Source organism: Pan troglodytes, chromosome 3, assembly GCF_028858775.2.
Source record: "Pan troglodytes isolate AG18354 chromosome 3, NHGRI_mPanTro3-v2.0_pri, whole genome shotgun sequence".
NCBI lineage: Eukaryota > Metazoa > Chordata > Mammalia > Primates > Hominidae > Pan > Pan troglodytes.
The window spans coordinates 71,084,874-71,103,483 of NC_072401.2; positions in this window are offsets into that span (position 1 = coordinate 71,084,874).

Here is an 18,610-nt window from a genome sequence, read left to right on the forward strand (position 1 = left end):
GTGTTATGTGTGTATATCTATATTGATATATAGACATACTGACCTTAATTCATATTAATATTACTACATTTAATTATATTAATAAGTCAATAATTAGGATTATTAATAGAAAGAGAAAGTAGGTGAGGGCTTTCCAGGGAATAAAGGGAGAAAAAGCTGGACACAGTGTTTTTTGGAATGGTAAAAATGTTTTGAAAGAGGAAAGGTGCTGGTTGCAATACATCTTAAATGAAGTAAATCCTACCTCAGTGCACACCTTAAAATGGTTAATGCATTTTATATGAATTTCACCTTGTTAAAATTATTTATAGGCAGTAAAATTTAAATTTCATATGAGCTGAAGTGCAGTGGTGCCATCTCGGCTCACTGCAACTTCTGCCTCCCGGGTTCAAGTGATTCTCCTGCCTCAGCCTCTCAAGTAGCTGGGACTACAGGCATGCACCAGCACACCTGGATAATTTTTATATTTTTAGTAGAAACGGGGTTTTACCATGTTGGTCCGGCTGGTCTTGAACTCCTAACCTCAAGTGATTCACCTGCCTTGGACTCCCAAAATGCTAGGATTACAGGCGTGAGCCACCATGCCTGGCCTATTCTTCTTTTCATCTTTTTTCAAACACCTAGTATGTAACGTTCATTCTTAGCTGAAAGCTCCTATAAAAACAGGCTGTGGGCTGGATTTGCCCTGCAGGCTCTATTTTTTTGGGCCCTGGTCTAGAGACAAAATATTTCTACTTTCCTGAAAATAAACTCTTGCTCTCAGGCAGGTCACTGACTCCCCTGCATTCTTTATTCACCGAAGTTTATCATGTTGAGAAAAACAAGTAAATCAGTATAATTTCCACTGAGCCAGTGTAGCTACAAATCAACGAACAAAGTTTTTGCTTGTGTTATTGAATTTGCAGATAATTCCTTTAAAAATAAGGAAAGCAATGAGCTTACAAATATTGATCTTTAAATAATAATAATAATTATTATTTTTTGAGACGGAGTTTCACTCTGTCGCCCAGGCTGGGGTACAGTGTCATAATCTCGGCTGACTGCAACCCCCACCTGCCGGGTTCAAGCAATTCTTCTGCCTCAGCCTCCTGAGTAGCTGGGATTACAGGCGTGTGCCACCATGCCCGGCTAATTTTTTTATATTTTTAGTAGAGGTGGGGTTTCACCATATTGGCCAGGGTGGTCTCGAACTCCTTACCTTGTGATCCACCATCCTCTGCCTCCCAAAGTGCTGGGATTAGAGGCGTGAGCCACTGCACCCCGCCACATGTTAAAATGTTAAGCATTTTTAAAAGATTTACCAATTCATTTTTACAAATGTAATTTAATATTTTCCCACAATTGGATTATACTGAAAATGTGAAAATAGTTTTAGTCATTCAAAACTAACCACATTTCCATACCTCCTCCCCAAATAATTATTACTTTAGATTTTTATATACATATTGATAATTATCACTTATAAGCAAGAAATATTTAATTACAACAATGCTTTATATATTAATTTACAACTTACTTTTATATGTATAGCAAATTGTACCTCCCCTCAGTAAACATTTTATATAGTGTATAATTACGGTAGATGGGTGGTTATTTGAATTAATGTTCGTCTCACTCGACTGTATAATCTATGCACACAGTATTGATAACTGGATAGTACAGTGCTTTACACTTTTAGGCTTCATTTTACTTTATGTATGTACAACCTTTTATATATGTATATATATTTTATATATATACACATATGTATATATATTATATATATATACATATGTGTATATATAATATATATACACATATGTATATATATATTTTATATACACACACATATGTATATATATATTTTATATACACACACATATGTATATATATATTTTATATACACACACATATGTATATATATATTTTATATACACACACATATGTATATATATATTTTATATACACACACATATGTATATATATATTTTATATACACACATATGTATATATATATTTTATATATATACACATATGTATATATATATTTTATATATATACACATATGTATATATATATTTTATATATATACACATATGTATATATATATTTTATATATATACACATATGTATATATATATTTTATATATATACACATATGTATATATATATTTTATATATATACACATATGTATATATATATTTTATATATATACACATATGTATATATATATTTTATATATATACACATATGTATATATATAATGTGTATATATATATTTTATATATATACACATATGTATATATATATTTTATATATATACACATATGTATATATATATTTTATATATATACACATATGTATATATATAATGTGTATATATATTTTATATATACACATATATATATTTTATATATACATATATATATTTTATATATATACACATATGTATATATATATTTTATATATACATATATATATTTTATATATATACACATATGTATATATATTTTTTATATATACATATGTATATTTTTATATATACATATGTATATATATAAAATATATACATATGTATACATATATTTTATATATACATATGTATATATTTTATATATACATATGTATATATTTTATATATACATATTATATATTAATATATAATATGTATATATGAAATATATACATATTATATATTAATATATAATATGTATATATTTCATATATACATATTATATATTAATATATAATATGTATATATTTTATATATACATATGTATTATATATACATATATACATATGTATTATATATACATATATACATATGTATTATATATTATGTGTATATATGTATATATAATACATATATATGTATATATACACACACATATGTATATATAATACATATATAAATATATGTATATATATTTTATATATATACATATGTATATATTTTATATATACATGTGTATATATTTTATATATACATGTGTATATATTTTATATATACACATATGTGTATTTTATATATACACATATGTGTATATATATTTTATACACACATGCGTACATATATTTTTATATACACACATGCGTATATATTTTATATATACACGCATGCGTGTATATATTTTATATATACACGCATGCGTGTATATATTTTATATATACACGCATGCGTGTATATATATTTTATATATACACGCATGCGTGTATATATATTTTATATATACACATGCGTGTATATATATTTTATATATACACATGCGTGTACATATATGTATATACAGTTGGGTTTTATATATCACTTTTAACTGAAATGAAATTGGGTTATATCAACAGTTTTACCACATACAATGTTGTAAGGCATATTGTGGTAATGATGCAGGGTTTTTTCTGCTCCTTAGCTCAGCTAGGTCTGAGTTCTCGTCTCACAACCAGGAAGAATTAGGCATGTGGACACTGGAGAGTGAGTGGAGTATAATTTATTAAGCAAAAGGAAAGCTGTCAGCAAACAAGGGATGCAGGGGATGGTTCTCCTACCCAAAAGCAGGAAAGTCCCTACCAATATGGCTGAGCCTGGAGCTTTTAATGGCTCACAATAGGGAGTGCATGGTGGTTGGTTTGTGGTTATGCAAAAAATGTTAAAGAGAGGACACCACTCAAAGGTGGGGATAACCATGTAGAAAACCAATTAGGAAAGGGGGTGGTGATCAATCAGAAGAAAGCACGCCAAAAAGGAAGACAAGTTCTCAATTGGTCTGAGTTTTTAACTGGTAGCTTGGCTTTTGGGCTTCAAACTGTCTTCAGCTTGGTGGTGGGGTTTCACTGGGGACCTGCTCCTATCTTCCTAGGCATTTGGCTGCCTCCTGTTGCTATCAGTAGAAAATACAACCAGGTTTTAGAGGTGGATTTACTGGGTCAATGAGCAGGCATGTATTATAATAATCCCACTAGTCGACTTTTCTTGTTGATACTATTTTGACAATGCATAAATAATTCCTCAATAGGACCTAACATATAAGATGTTTGCCATTATATGTCTCTCTGCCTTCTCTCTGGAGCCTTTATATTGATGAGGAAGACATAATTAAAACGCGTTGGTTATTATGCTTTACAGTTTTGGTGGATTATACAAATTTGCATAGGAAAAATTGCTAAATCAAACAATTTTAAAATTGCTAAATCAAAACGAAATATTATTTGAAAACAAACTTTACTACATAATGCAGCATTGTTTCTTTAAAAAGAAGCTTGAAATCCAAATACAGTAGAGAATATTTAACAGGCTTCTGGCAGTGTGCTTTGACAGATGGTTCTTTGTTAAAACACCTAGATTTTTTCAGGATGAAATATTTCTTTACCAAAGTTAAATAAAATCACAATGGTCACAGTGAGATATGAGTCACAGCTAGAGAGTCTAGATTCAAAGCCAGGTGGTATTCTCTGATTGGAAAATACAACCAAAATGCATATGCCCATTGAAAAACAGCTAAGCAAGACAAATTATTCAAATTGGTGACTACAGACAAGAAACTGACACATCTCCACCTACTGGATTTCTACTGAGAGCTTGTGAATGATGTATTTTCATTTGCAGGTTTTTAATTTGTCTTAGAAAAATTCAGAAAATGTGTCTCTACGTTTGGAATATATATAACAGGGTCTCTTGTATTTGGAAATTTGCCAGAAACGTAATGCTAACTATATCACGAAACACAATGATAGATATCTAAGAGTTAATTGGTTTTTGGTTATATGACATATCACATTGTCAGTAGTACATCTTATTAAAGTTAAAATGTACATTTCCAAATACAACTTGAGTAGAAATTACAAGTATTTGAATAAAATGTAATATTGTGACCATAAAGTGGAAAAGTATATGTTTCACTTGGTTTAGACCTAAATGAAAATGTTCAGAAACATTGTGAACACAAGAAGTTATACATATAATAGAACTTCGAGGACACTATATGTGACAAGTCATTTCTGTTCAATAAAGCTTATTTATCTGTAGTCAAGTCTTTGTTATATTCTGTAATGGAGCATTCATAATGTGGCTGAAACCATTAACACACCCAGCTCAGATTAGAATGTGTGCACAATGACTCAAAAAGTTTACTGAACTGTGTGCTGATTGTGAATCCCATCATTATAAATAATCAAGTATATTTCAGTTTATTCATAATTTAATGTGAGTTTTTTAGCTTTTTAGCATAGTACTTCATAGATTAGGGATTCATATTTCAAAAAAGTACTTAATACATTTTTATTATGGTTGCTAAATAAATTTAAACTATTTGTAGATAATTTTTAAATAAAAAAAGACTGTAAAAATATATTTATTTTATATTTTTTCTTCACAGATGATGTTTGTCTTGTGAAAAGATATATCGGGCTGGGCGCGGTGGCTCACACCTGTAATCCCAGCACTTTGAGAGGCCGAGGTGGGCGGATCACCTGAGGTTGGGAGTTCAAGTCCAGCCTGACCAACATGGAGAAACCCCATCTCTACTAAAAATACAAAATTAGCCAGGCATGTTGGTGCATGCCTGTAATCCCAGCTACTCAGGAGGCTGAGGCAGGAGAATCGCTTGAACCCGGGAGGCAGAGGTTGCGGTGAGCCAAGATCACACCATTGCACTCCAGCATGTGCAACAAGAGTGAGACTCTATCTCAAAAAAAAATAAATAAATAAATAAATAAAATCTGCTGTTTCTAAAAATGGGAAAGTTTGCTTGGACATTTCTTTTAAATTAGGTTTTATGAATGTATAAAACCTGAACTTTAGTGCAAAAAGATATGTTATTGTATTTTTTAAATTTTAAGACCAAAATATGTTATAATTAATATAAGAAATGTTTAAAATGTTTTACAGTTTTTATTATAAAATAATTAGTTTATTATTTGTTGTAAAATTCCAGAAAATTATAAGAAAAAAAAAACAAACATAATCTTACCATGTGAAGGTAACCACTTTCTTTAATTAATTATTTTTTATTTGTAATTGACCCATCCTATTGATATCATTGTGAAAATGCTGAAAGACTTAGTGTGTTTTATTTTTTAAATAATAAACCCCAAATCATAATATATTCAACCCTCTATCCAGATTAACTTGACATAATATTGTGTACCTCTTTTCATATTAACAAAAATAAATGATCGTATTATTTCTTATTGGATTGTATTCTTATTGTAAACATGTATTAATCAAAATTCTTCTGTCTGAATGTGATAACCACTCATCTGGGTGATGCGAATGTAAAGAATAATTTATTAATTCCATCAAATCCCTAGAAAATCAGCATGGACAGCTGTTTCTTAGGATAACTGCAATTCGGTTTGTGACTGCATAACTGCAATTTGGTGAGTGACTGCTTTCCAGGACTTTTTGTCCACGTTTTCTCTGGGATGTCCTCTGCATATATCCATTTCTTACTGGACTCAATGCATGAAAGGGTTACCATACTCGGCAACTTCACAGCCCTGCTATGACTGGCATCATCACCCGGATAAATACAATTTAAGCAGAAGAGACATGTCCCCCGCAAGAATGTCATGCTGCTTTCATGAAATGTCAGTGTGACCAGACTAACAAGTGTTAGTTACCTGTTTTCTTTAGCAATGATCACCTTTTGCCTACAATTGAGAAGTCTCTTAGCTAATATACCTTTTCTAATCTTTACCCTCCTCCAGCCTAAATTCTCCCAAAACAAATCATAGTTGACTTCCCAGGTATGAATCAAATTATATCACTTCTCTTCTGAAAATCACCCAATGGCTTTCATTTGAAACAAAAATCTGAATTCCTTATCATTATCTACATGGTTATAAATGATCTGCTCCTACTTACATCTCTGACCTCATGTGCTCTTATACCTCACCTCTCACTCTCTCATGTTACCTAAATCATGTTACTAAATCATCTTGTGTCCATTCCTTAAATACATTAAGCTAATTTTCAGCATTGCTGATTTTAAATTATGGTCTGCCAAACCCTGGAGGTCACCAAGACATGTTCAAGGGGTCCACAAAGTCAACTTATTTTTTTATAATAATAATAGGACTTTATATGCTTGGTAGTGACATTCTTTCACAAATATAAAGTGGCATTTTCCAGAGTCTACATAAACTATGATACCAAACAGATTGAAGACAGAAGCAAATATGAGAACTAAGACATCTATTGTTAAAGTATATTGTACCAATAAACCACAAGAGCATTCTTCTCCATCCTTTTGTTGTTATTATTGTCTTGGATAATGTCATCATTAAATTAAAATGTCATTTATGTAAACATGTAAGGGGTTTATTGTTGTATTTAAATGCATTGTTAAGCTACTATATTTTTAAATTATCCATTTTAATTTCTAATATGGCAAATATTAGTACAAATTGATTATCCCTTATCCAACATGCTTGGAATCAGAAGTGTTTTGAATTTTTATATTAAAATATTTTCATATACATAATCAGGTAATTTTGGGATGAGACCCAAGTCTAAGTACTAAATTTATGTTTCGTATACACCTTATACACAGAGCCTAAAGGTAATTTTATATCATATTTTAAATACTTTTGCACAGGAAACAAAGTTTTTACTGCATTTTGCAACCTATCCTATGAGGTCAAGTGTGGAATTTCCTGTTTGTGACATCATGTTCATACTGGAAACGTTTGGAATTTTGGCACATTTCAGATTTTGGATTTTCTGATTAGGGATGCTCAACATGTAAAAATAGCCCCCAAATCAAAAGTTCTTTGAGGTCGTCAGTAATTTGTAGGGTAAAGGATATTTTAAACCAAACGATTAGACACCACTGGAACAGATCTCAGAGTTTGCTTTTCCTCCTGTTTAAAATCTGTCTCAAAATTTTCACAAGGCTCTTTATCATGCTTTCTCTATGACCTCTTTCTTAATATTCAGATCCCTACGCAAATGTCAACTCCTCTCAGAAGCCTTTCCTGACCAAACTCACTGAAGTAGTCCTCTATTTCACATTGTTATCTTCTACTATACTGCTCTCTTTTAATTTTATTAGCACTTAAAAGTGTTTGTTTGAAGTTGTATTATTTCTTAGTCTATGAATTTTTCTATCTCTTTCACTGAAAGAGAAACACACTTTCATTTATAAAACTTGTTTCGTTCACCATTGACCTAACACAAAGGAACATATTTCAAAATCAGATTTAAATAAAGCAAATATAACATGTTGCGTCAATGGCAGAAAAAATTTACTGTCATGAGCAAATGAAAAGAAGATGTGGGACTTTGATGGTGGCTTCCTGGGTCCTTAATTTTCATGTGATAAACACTTTCTCAGACTCAGAGTAATAAATCTGTTCTCTAAGTGAAGTTCGTGGGTTACCTCTTACAGGAACCATTCTGTTTATAACATCAAGTTATACACCAAAGCATTGTTTGTGTAGCTAAACTGACATTTTCCAGGAACCTATGCTTGATACATTTAGAGGTTCTTGGTTTGTTTATCACGAGCTATCTTACCTGGGGACAACCTGCTAAAATAATTCCATGTAAGTTTTCTTTTCATAGCAAATCTTTTTAGTCTATTTATTAGGGATTCTGCTTATCAACATATTTACAAGATTAGACTGGGCCACTGACTTTCTTCTGGGGCTTTGCTCCAGTAATCAGGAGAGAAAATGAGGTCAGCTACTTTAATACTTTTCTTCCAACCATAAAAACACCAGTTCTTAGAATAATACCTATAATTTAGTAAATGTTATAAATATGTGTTATAGGACTGACTGGGTATCATTATTTCAATATTCTTTTAATATTTCACTATGTAATTTGACATAATTTATTCCTTTTTAAAAGACAACATGGGGCTATTTGTACAACATCATGATGAACATCCTTGCAATCCATCTTTGTACATTTACCTAATTTTTTCCTTAAGTCACATTCTCACAAGTAAAATTCTGGGTCTAAAGACATCCATATATCACATTTGCAGGCCTGTCATAAAGTTGTCATCAAAAAATTTTGCTAGTATATATCCCTGATATTACACAAAAATTGTCTACTAAGTGACACTGTCATCTGTATTTTCTAAAAATACATTTTAAATATTGCTAATCTTATTAGCCAAAATAAGTCTAGCTTCTGAAATTTACTATTTATTAGTAATAATAAAATATATTTGTTTATTAATCATTTTGAATTTTTATAAATTTACTGTTGATGTCTTTTATGTATTTCTATGTTTGTTTCTATATTTTCTCTGTATTTTTTTATTCTCATGTTTATATGACTTAACCAGTTTGTGTGTGTGTTTGTGCATATATATATGGGTATATATACATTTATGTGTATATCTATAAATACATACATGTATGTATATTTTCACCTGATTAAGTATTAAGCTTATCACAATTGTGTAGAAATTCATTGCTTAGTCTACTTTTTTGACATAATGACCATTATTCTATGAAGTTTTGACAGTAATTTTACCACAAAATGTGATTTGTTATTGATATGCATTGCAGCCACAAGGCAGGTATTATACGATTGTAGTAAGTAATTATTTAGCTCTGAATTCTCCACCCATAATTTTTAGAAGACTTTTAGCTACCCAAAGCAGAATCTGGAATATTTTATTTTATTACTGACAATGTAATTTTTCTGCTAATTTTTAGAAGATAATTTGCTGCTGTTCTTCTAGAAGCATAAATCAGAAACAGAAGACATAAATCAAATGCCTCCAGGGAATTGACAGTTAGTTTTAATGTATAGGGAAAATATGTAACATAGCAAGGTGTGATGGCGTTGGTGGCCAACTGAAGAATACAAGCTCAACTAAATGCAAATTCATTTTGTAAAATTAATTTTAGTCAATTTAACAAAACTTGTTTAATACCTGAATCTAGGATCAGTTCCAACAGCTGTCAAACTTTAGACTGTAAGAATTCTAAGTTGGTGGAGACCATCATTCCATGCAAGTTTCATAAAGTAAATTTGTCTTTCCTTTGAACAGACACACACATACATGAACTCATACATGAACATGCATTTGCATGCGTATGCCTATATATATGTAATATATATAATATTCTTATTATCAATTGATAGCAGACATATAGATGGTATTTTTGTCCTAGCACATATATATATGCTATATATATGCTGTATATATATGCTCTATATACTATATATATGCTCTATATACTATATATATGCTCTATATATGCACTATACATGCTATATATATGCTATATATATGCTCTATATATGCCATATATATGCTATATATATGCTCTATATATGCTCTATATATGCTATATGTATGCCATATATACATGCTATATATATGCTATATATATCCTATATATATGCTATATATATCCTATATATATGCTATATATACATGCTATATATGCTATATATATATATGTGTGTATATGCTAGAGTTTTTAGATTTACAAAAAACAAAACAAAACCAACAATTACACATGTAGGAAAACATTTACATGATAGGTCAGTTGGTACCCAACCTAAAAATTGTTTTTTATGAAATAAATTTGTTTACTTGTTTAACATATTTCTCCTTAACTAGAATAATTGAAAGCACTATCTGAAAAGAACAAATATTAATTGTTACTATCTCTTCATTTTTTTCCTAGAACAACTTTCTCCAAATGTTTGATATTTTTTGCAACCGCTTCATTTAATGCAAGACTTTTTTTACATTCATATATTATATTGGTGCTTTAATGCATTTCTTCAAGGAAGTTATGCAGAAACTATTTATGAGATATCAATTTTAAGGTATGTTAAGAAATGTGGCAATCTCTAGAGATAACTCTTTTGTACTTTAATTTACACAACTTGTCAGTTAAGTACAATTGAAATGGGAATTCAGCTGCCGTCTCTCAAAGAGATTTTCTCTCTTTCCCAGGTATTTAAAAAACTTGCTATAAACTTAAGGTTTTCTACTGATTAGTATTTTAAACCAACTTGTTATAAAGGCAGGAGTTCCTTGTATTTTTCATAAAGTCTTCCAGAACTATGTGTTTTCTAAGGATCTGAGAGTGATTTGTTTTATTGACATACAGTGCTTGACTAAAAAAATGTTATTCCCATTTAGTCTGGCTTTAATAATAACTACAGGAATAAATAAAAATTATATCATTTTTGATGTAGCATTTACCTTTTAAATATGATGTCAAATGAGATACACTAAAAACATTTACATTTTGACAGTGTTAAGTACAAAAGTAAATGGAAATATGTCCAAGCACATGAGAAAGAACAACAGTATCCCTGTAATTAAAGCATATGAATAAAATGAAACAAGAATTCGAAAGAAATTTGATCCATTAAAACTTAGATTGTAATCCTGAAAGCACCAGTTTGGTAACTGTTTATTAAATAAGAATTGAATCATTGATACACATTTTATTTCTTCATTCTTTACATTTTTTTCTTCATGTAGTAAAAAACTTGATTTATGTTACTGAAGCAGAATTCACTAATCATGTAAAGATTAATTGATCCTTGAAATGCTGCATATCTAACATTTTTAGAAATTGGTTTCTCTGGGCCAGACAATATCTGAGAAAGAAAGAATTGGGAAGATACTTTCAGTTCTGTACAAAAATAATGAAACAGATCTGGTAAGCTGAAGATCTGAGCATTATTTTGACAGACATGGGAAATGGGGACTGCACCTGCCTATCTCACCTGGTTTTCAATGCTTCACTTGCACTGGCTTTTAGCCATTTTCAACCATGTACGAATGAGGTACATGGTTAACATTAAATGACAAGGTCACTACTAATGATGTCCTGGAGGGCAGCCAGCCTAGTCCCAAATCCTGAATTTGCCATGTGGAAAGAAATGAACATGCAACATGAAAAACTGCTGCCTCTAAATTCCAAGATAATAATACAAGTAATACATAGTTTCTTATAGTTTGCAAAGCACATTAACATACAAAATTTATTGAGACAATCACAATAAAAACTATGAGAAGGAGCAAAGTTTCTAGTTATACTTACAAACAATGCAATTCATATTCAGTATCAAATGGTATGTTCAGAATCAGATATTAATAAAAAAGGACAATTTTTAAGTAACACAAGGAGTAAAAAATGAAAACAGAAAGTGATCATTGTTAATCTGAGTTTAAGAATGATACTCAATAAAAATGTCCAAGTAAATCAATACACGTAAAATAATAGTAGTCCCGATAGCAAAAGGAAATAGAAAGCAGATGCATAGATGCCCTTTACACTCTGTCCAAATGTGTGATTTAGGGAGCCCTTAAATCCTGATTCTTTTTTTTTTTTTTAACACGCTCTCATACTGTCACTCAAGACCCAGGCTGGAGTGCAGTGTGGTGCCATCATAGCTCACTGTGGCGCTGACTTCCTGGGTTCAAGTAATCCTCTTGTCCCAGCCTCCAGAGTAGCTGGGACTACCGGAGTGCATCAGGCCTAACTAAAAAAAAAAAAAAAAAAAAATTAGAGATGGGGTATCACAATGTTGTCCAGGCCTGTCTCAAACTCCTGGGACCAAGCAATCCTCCTGTCCTGTCATCCCAAAATGTCAGGATTACAAGCTTGAGCCACTGTACTCAGCCATTATAGTTCTTAATCATCAATACATTTAGCTCTTATTTGAAGATGCTATTCTCTCCCCATTTTCACCATAGATTTATAAATTTTTGTGCTAGGAGAAACCCCAGAAACACTTAAGGCTACTTGCTTTATCTTGAAAATGAGACAGGGGTTAAAACCTTAATCCTTACCTTAATCCTGACTTTAATCCTTCCAGAGAGAGAGTTCACATCCCAGTCACTATTATGCCATATACAGAATAGCCCTAGAACCTAGATACCTAATTTAAGAATTAATGTCTGATTTTTTCTGAGACAGATACCTATCCTTCTCCCGATTACATCAGGTGACGTAAAGGTGACTAGTTTAAAATCTTACTGAAAAGCGGAAAAAATATATATCATTAAATCCTTCAGAAATAATTATATAAATACAGAAACAAATTCAGAGCCCCCCTTTTGAATATTGAATTGAGTATGTGAGTAAAGAGCACTCTACTCAAAATTTACAAAATATGTATAAACCCAAAATTGATACTCCAAAATATTGTAGAATCATCAGTAGAACATGTAATCAGTTATTTATATATTTCAAAATAATAATAACTATGTTATCTATAAAATATGAAATTTATATCAAGGTTAAAAAAATACAAACTATGATCTTTTTTCATAATACAACTAATGACATGCCATCTATGCCTCTATAATTCAATAAGTTTATGTGTCCACCTGAGACATTCTTGTTCACATTGACAGGTGGATTTCTGTGGCTTGTTATATTCTTCATTGTATCTCTTCAGTTTGGTATTTTGGAGATTGCTATCTATGGCTTCTTTCTCATTAACTAATTATTTGAAACTTTGGCCAAAACAAATGTTTCCTTGCCCTATTACCCAACAGACATAGACGTATTCTAATCTATTTCTATGCATCTCGTTTAGCCCACTTATTCCTTTCTTCTTTCATTAATTTCTCCTTTTCTTTCACTTGGTTAGAAATCCAAGTAGTTGTCAGATCTGGGTCATCAAGTTCCTGGTGATAAGAAAACTAAGAATGTTACTAATGCTAAATGACGAGTTAGTGGGTGCAGCATGGCACATGTATACATATGTAACTAACCTGCACATTGTGCACATGTACCCTAAAACTTAAAGTATAATAATAATAAAATAAAATTTAAAAAAATTTTTCAAAAAAAAAAAGAAATACCAGAGACTGGGTAATTTATAAAGAAAAGAGGTTTAATTGGCAAAAAAAGAAAGAAAGCTAAGAATGTTGCAACGGTATTATGCAGAAACAGAAAAAAAATGTCTCTAGCACCATCCAGCACTCACCTCCCCAAATAGTTTACTTTATTACACCATGACAATAAGAGAATAAAGTTATTGCTCCGTATTTCAAGTAATTTATAATACGCTAGTAGAAAAAAAAAACAAATACATTTTATGGTACAGAATGTCTGTAAGTTGTGACCAGCAAGATACAAAGTGTTATTCAATTTAATTTGAAGAATACAGAAGGTATTAACAAGCCCTGCACTGCAGGCTGGATGGAAAAATGATGTTTTCCTAGCAACTCTCTGTCTAACGAGAGTGACAAGATAGTAAACAAACCATTAGGATACACTGAGGAAAGTGCTATGGTAGAGGAATGTAATAATAGTTCAAAAGAAAGACAGCTCATATCCTGCATACGACTCTGCCATATGCAGTTTTTAAAAAACAATTTAGAAAAATAGAAAAACTTCCAAAAACCCTCAATGAGTAAACTTACATTAGACATTTGGCTAAATCCAGAAAATGATACATGTGTTGACACGCTCTTTCTCCAAAACTTCATGCTCTTGAGGAGTGGAAACTCAGCCAGAAGTAGTCTCAGAAGATAGTCATTTTAGATAGCCTCAACTTTCTCCACATTTTCTTCAGTCATCATATTTCTATTAATCCTAACACAGTAGCTTATACATTTTCCAGGTAATTCTTAAAAATGGATAAACTGTAATGTTACCTGAAGTCAAATTAAAAATTTCAGAAGTATAAACAATTGAAGCAAGAAGTTCAGCATAGCCAAGATTTGATGACACCCACGCATGTCACTTTGGCTTCTCAGAATATATTTTTAATTTCACGTTACATTACATATAACTCTAATAAATAATTTTGAAATAAATAAATGAGCATTCATAGCTTTTGTTGTTTTGCTTTATTTTTTTGTAACAGGGTCTCACTCTATCACCCAGGCTAGAGGGCAGTGGCGCGATCATGGCTCGCTGCAGCCTCAAACTCCTGGGCTCCAGTGATCCTCTAACCTCAGCCTCTTTGGTAGTTGGTACCACAGACATGTAGCACATCAGCTAATTTTTAATTTTTTTGTACAGATTGGATCTCAATGTGTTGCCCAGGCTGGTATTGAACTCCTGGGCTCATGTGATCCTCCCACCTTGGCATCCCAAAGCACTGGGGCTATAAGCATTAGCCACCACGCCTGGCCACATTTATAGTTTTATACTTTATAGTTTATAAAACAATTTAAGATAGACTACTTCATCTCAGTATCAGGAATACACCTTGGAATAATCATATTTAGGATAGTTAGCTCTTCGTGTTGCATTGATCCCCTTACCATTATGTAATGCCCTTCTTTGCCTATTTTGATCTGTGTTGGTTTAAAGTCTGTTTTATCAGAGACTAGGATTGCAATCCCTGTTTTTTTTTTCCTTGCCATTTGCTTAGTGAATATTCCTCAATCCCTTTATTTTGAGCCTATGTGTGTCTTTGCAAGGAGGATGGGTCTCCTGAATACAGCACACCAATGGGGCTTGAGTCTTTATCCAATTTGCCAGTCTGTGTGAAACCCTGTCTCTATTAAAAATACAAAAATTAGACTGGTGTGGCAGTGGGTGCCTATAATCCCAGCTATTTGGGAGGCTGGGACATGAGAATTGCTTGAACCTGGGAGGCAGAGGTTGCAGTGAGCCGAGGTTGCACCACTGCACTCCAGCCTGCGACAGAGTGAGACGCCATCTCAAAAAATACATGCATGCATACATACATACATACATACATACATACATACATACATACATACTTAAGAATGTTGAATATTCCCCCCCGCCCCTCACACTCTCTTCTGGCTTGTAGGGCTTCTGCAGAGAGATCCACTGTTAGTGTGATGGGCTTCCCTTTGTGGGCAACCCAATCTTTCTCTCTGGCTACCCTTAACATTTTTTCCTTCATTTCAACCTGAAGACAGAGGCAGAGGGCAAGGAGTAGGTACGAGAAAGTATTTGAGCATTTATCTTTAACAGGCTTGTTTACTTATGTTGACCAGGAGCTGATCTTTGATCATCTGCGCATGTGACCCGTTCTCTGAAAGGGGAACAATAAATGTTAATTACCTGCAGACTGTGTTTGCTCCAGGCTTTTGGCAGTATGCCTGTACTGAATAAAAGCAAGCAGCGCCAGCTCCTTGAGGCTGCCTCTCTGGCCACTAGTGCTGGGCGGTCCCCTAGCTGCTCTTACACTGCATACCTGTGCCTAATACTCCTTTCTTCCGTCACTTGGCCAGGGTCTGCGGACAGACCCGGCAATAAAGTGCACAATAAATGTAATGTGGGTGAATCATCCTGAAACCATCCACCCCCTTGCTGTCTGTGGAAAAACTGTCTTTCTTGACACTGATCCCTGGTGCCAAAAAGGTTGGGCACCACTGCTTTATGACATCTATATAGTCTAAAATTGTGCTTGGTCTGGTAATAATCTTATATAAAAGTTTTCAAATATAATAGGATATTCAGTTCACAGAGTAACATGAAAGTGGCAATGATCCGTTGTGAATCACATATATAATATGAAACGTGTATACCTGAAAAAGAATCTGAACACTGTGGAGAAATCACCACACAGAGGAAAGCACTGTTCAAGAGGGAATCATGCATCTCTCAAGGGTACATTTTCATGAGTTCTTTCTTTCATAAGAATATCCTTGCTGGTATGTATGGCGGTTGCTCCATCACAAATTTGGTACCATCCATAAATGCCAAATCCTGAGAATTATCTGCATTGAGAAAGAATATAATTGTTGTGTTTCAATCAAAGATTACCGATTCTATCATACACAAGTTTCCATAAGCTGGTTAGGTCCAAAAGATTGTGAATCCTGTAAAGTCCTCCCATATTTCTATGCACTAAACTCTTTGTTATTTGTTTTGTGAGATTTAAAAGAATCACATTCAAATATTTAGGAAGAAATAAAAATAATGACCAGAAAATCAATCTGCTTATTCTCATTCAGTAACCAAATAATTAAGCACATTTTGTTATAAGGTATGTTTAGAATTGTGAATACCAGTTATGTATACATTGTAGTTATTGAGTAGATATATGTTTACAGTTGTTTCCAGCTCATTAAATGCCCTTGATTCACTTCATGTCAGATACCAGTCTATAGTTTAAACATGAGAATATCTGCTAAAGTAATATGGCATAAGAAGGGTCAACATGCTGAAGAGAAATGGGAACAGAAGCTTGGGGAAAAAAGCTATATTATACCAGCTCTGGATTAAGGTCTCAGTGGAGGTAGGGGATAGCTCTGACAATCTGTGGTATGTGCCATTTCCTCTGTTTCTGGTAATAGCATTCCAGTTTGATCTTGGAAAGATATTTAGTCATTGTATCTTATAGTGGGAGAAATTAGAAGAATCGTTACTCTCTGTCTAGAATTTAGATCTTGACAAGTTCCAAAAAACACAACAAAGTGTTGTAGCTGATTATTCCAGACATAGAGTGTTCATTAGTTTCACCTTCAGATATCCCCAGAACTCTTCTTCCTTAGTTCAGTTATATAGGGACCTTTTTTGTTCCACGACTATAATTTTCTATTCTTTCAATAAATTCACATTTAAATATAGTTTCCATAGTTAGAACCAAAAATATAAACCTTACATTAAATTAATTCTAAATAGGTTTCAGTCTTAACTTTGCATGTAGACTTTCGGTTGAATTTTTCAAGTGAACCATTTAATAAGCCTAGTGGGTTTTCAGTTTCAATATGATTATTTTCCACTGTATTAAATTGTTTATGTGTTCAAACTGCCTGTGATTTAAACTAATATAATATTATCAACAATGTTTACAATGGGTATTGAATTGATTTGAATTTTTTTACTATTTTAATTTTCTATTTTCTAGTATAATAGTGATAATAACAACAGCAATAATAATAATAACTCACATTTATTGACTACATAACTTCATGCCAGGCATTATTCTATATATGTATTATCTCATTTAATTCTCACAGTGATTCCATAAGTTCTAATATTAAAATTCATTTTCTGTATGTATTAGGCTATTCTTGTATTGCTCTAAATAAATACCTGAGACTTGGTAATTTACAAAGAAAAGAGATTTAGTTGGCTTGTGATTATGCAGGCTTTACAGGAAGCACGATGCTGGCATATGCTTGGCTTCTAGCAAGGCCTCAGAAAGCTTTCACTTATGGCAGAAGGCGAAGGGGAAGCAGATAGGTCACATGGTGAAAGCAGGAGCAAGGAAGAGAGGAATAATTGGGGGTGGGGGGTTGTTACACACTTTTAAATGACCAGATTTCACTAAAACTCACTATCACAAAAAGCATCAAGACATAAGGATCTGCCCCCATTTTCCAAATGCTTCCCACCAGGACCCACCTCCAGTACTGGAAATTACAATTCAAAGTGAGATTTTGGTAGAGATGAATATTCAAACTATATCAGTGTATGATAAAAGTAAGGCTAAAGAAAATGAATAGCTTACTCTACCTATCTTCATTTTTAACAGGCAGAACCTGTCCACCAGGTAGATTTTTCTGGTCCCAAATTTTATGCTATTACATTGGCAAAGCCTTAATAAACACAAATATAACTGGACTAGATATTAATAGCCCCTGTTTTATTCCAGTGTAATTTTTAAAATCTCCAAGATAAAGATTTATATTAAGGATTTGATTTGTGTACTTGTTGTTAAAGCCATTGTCATACTAAAGCTGTTTTTTTTTT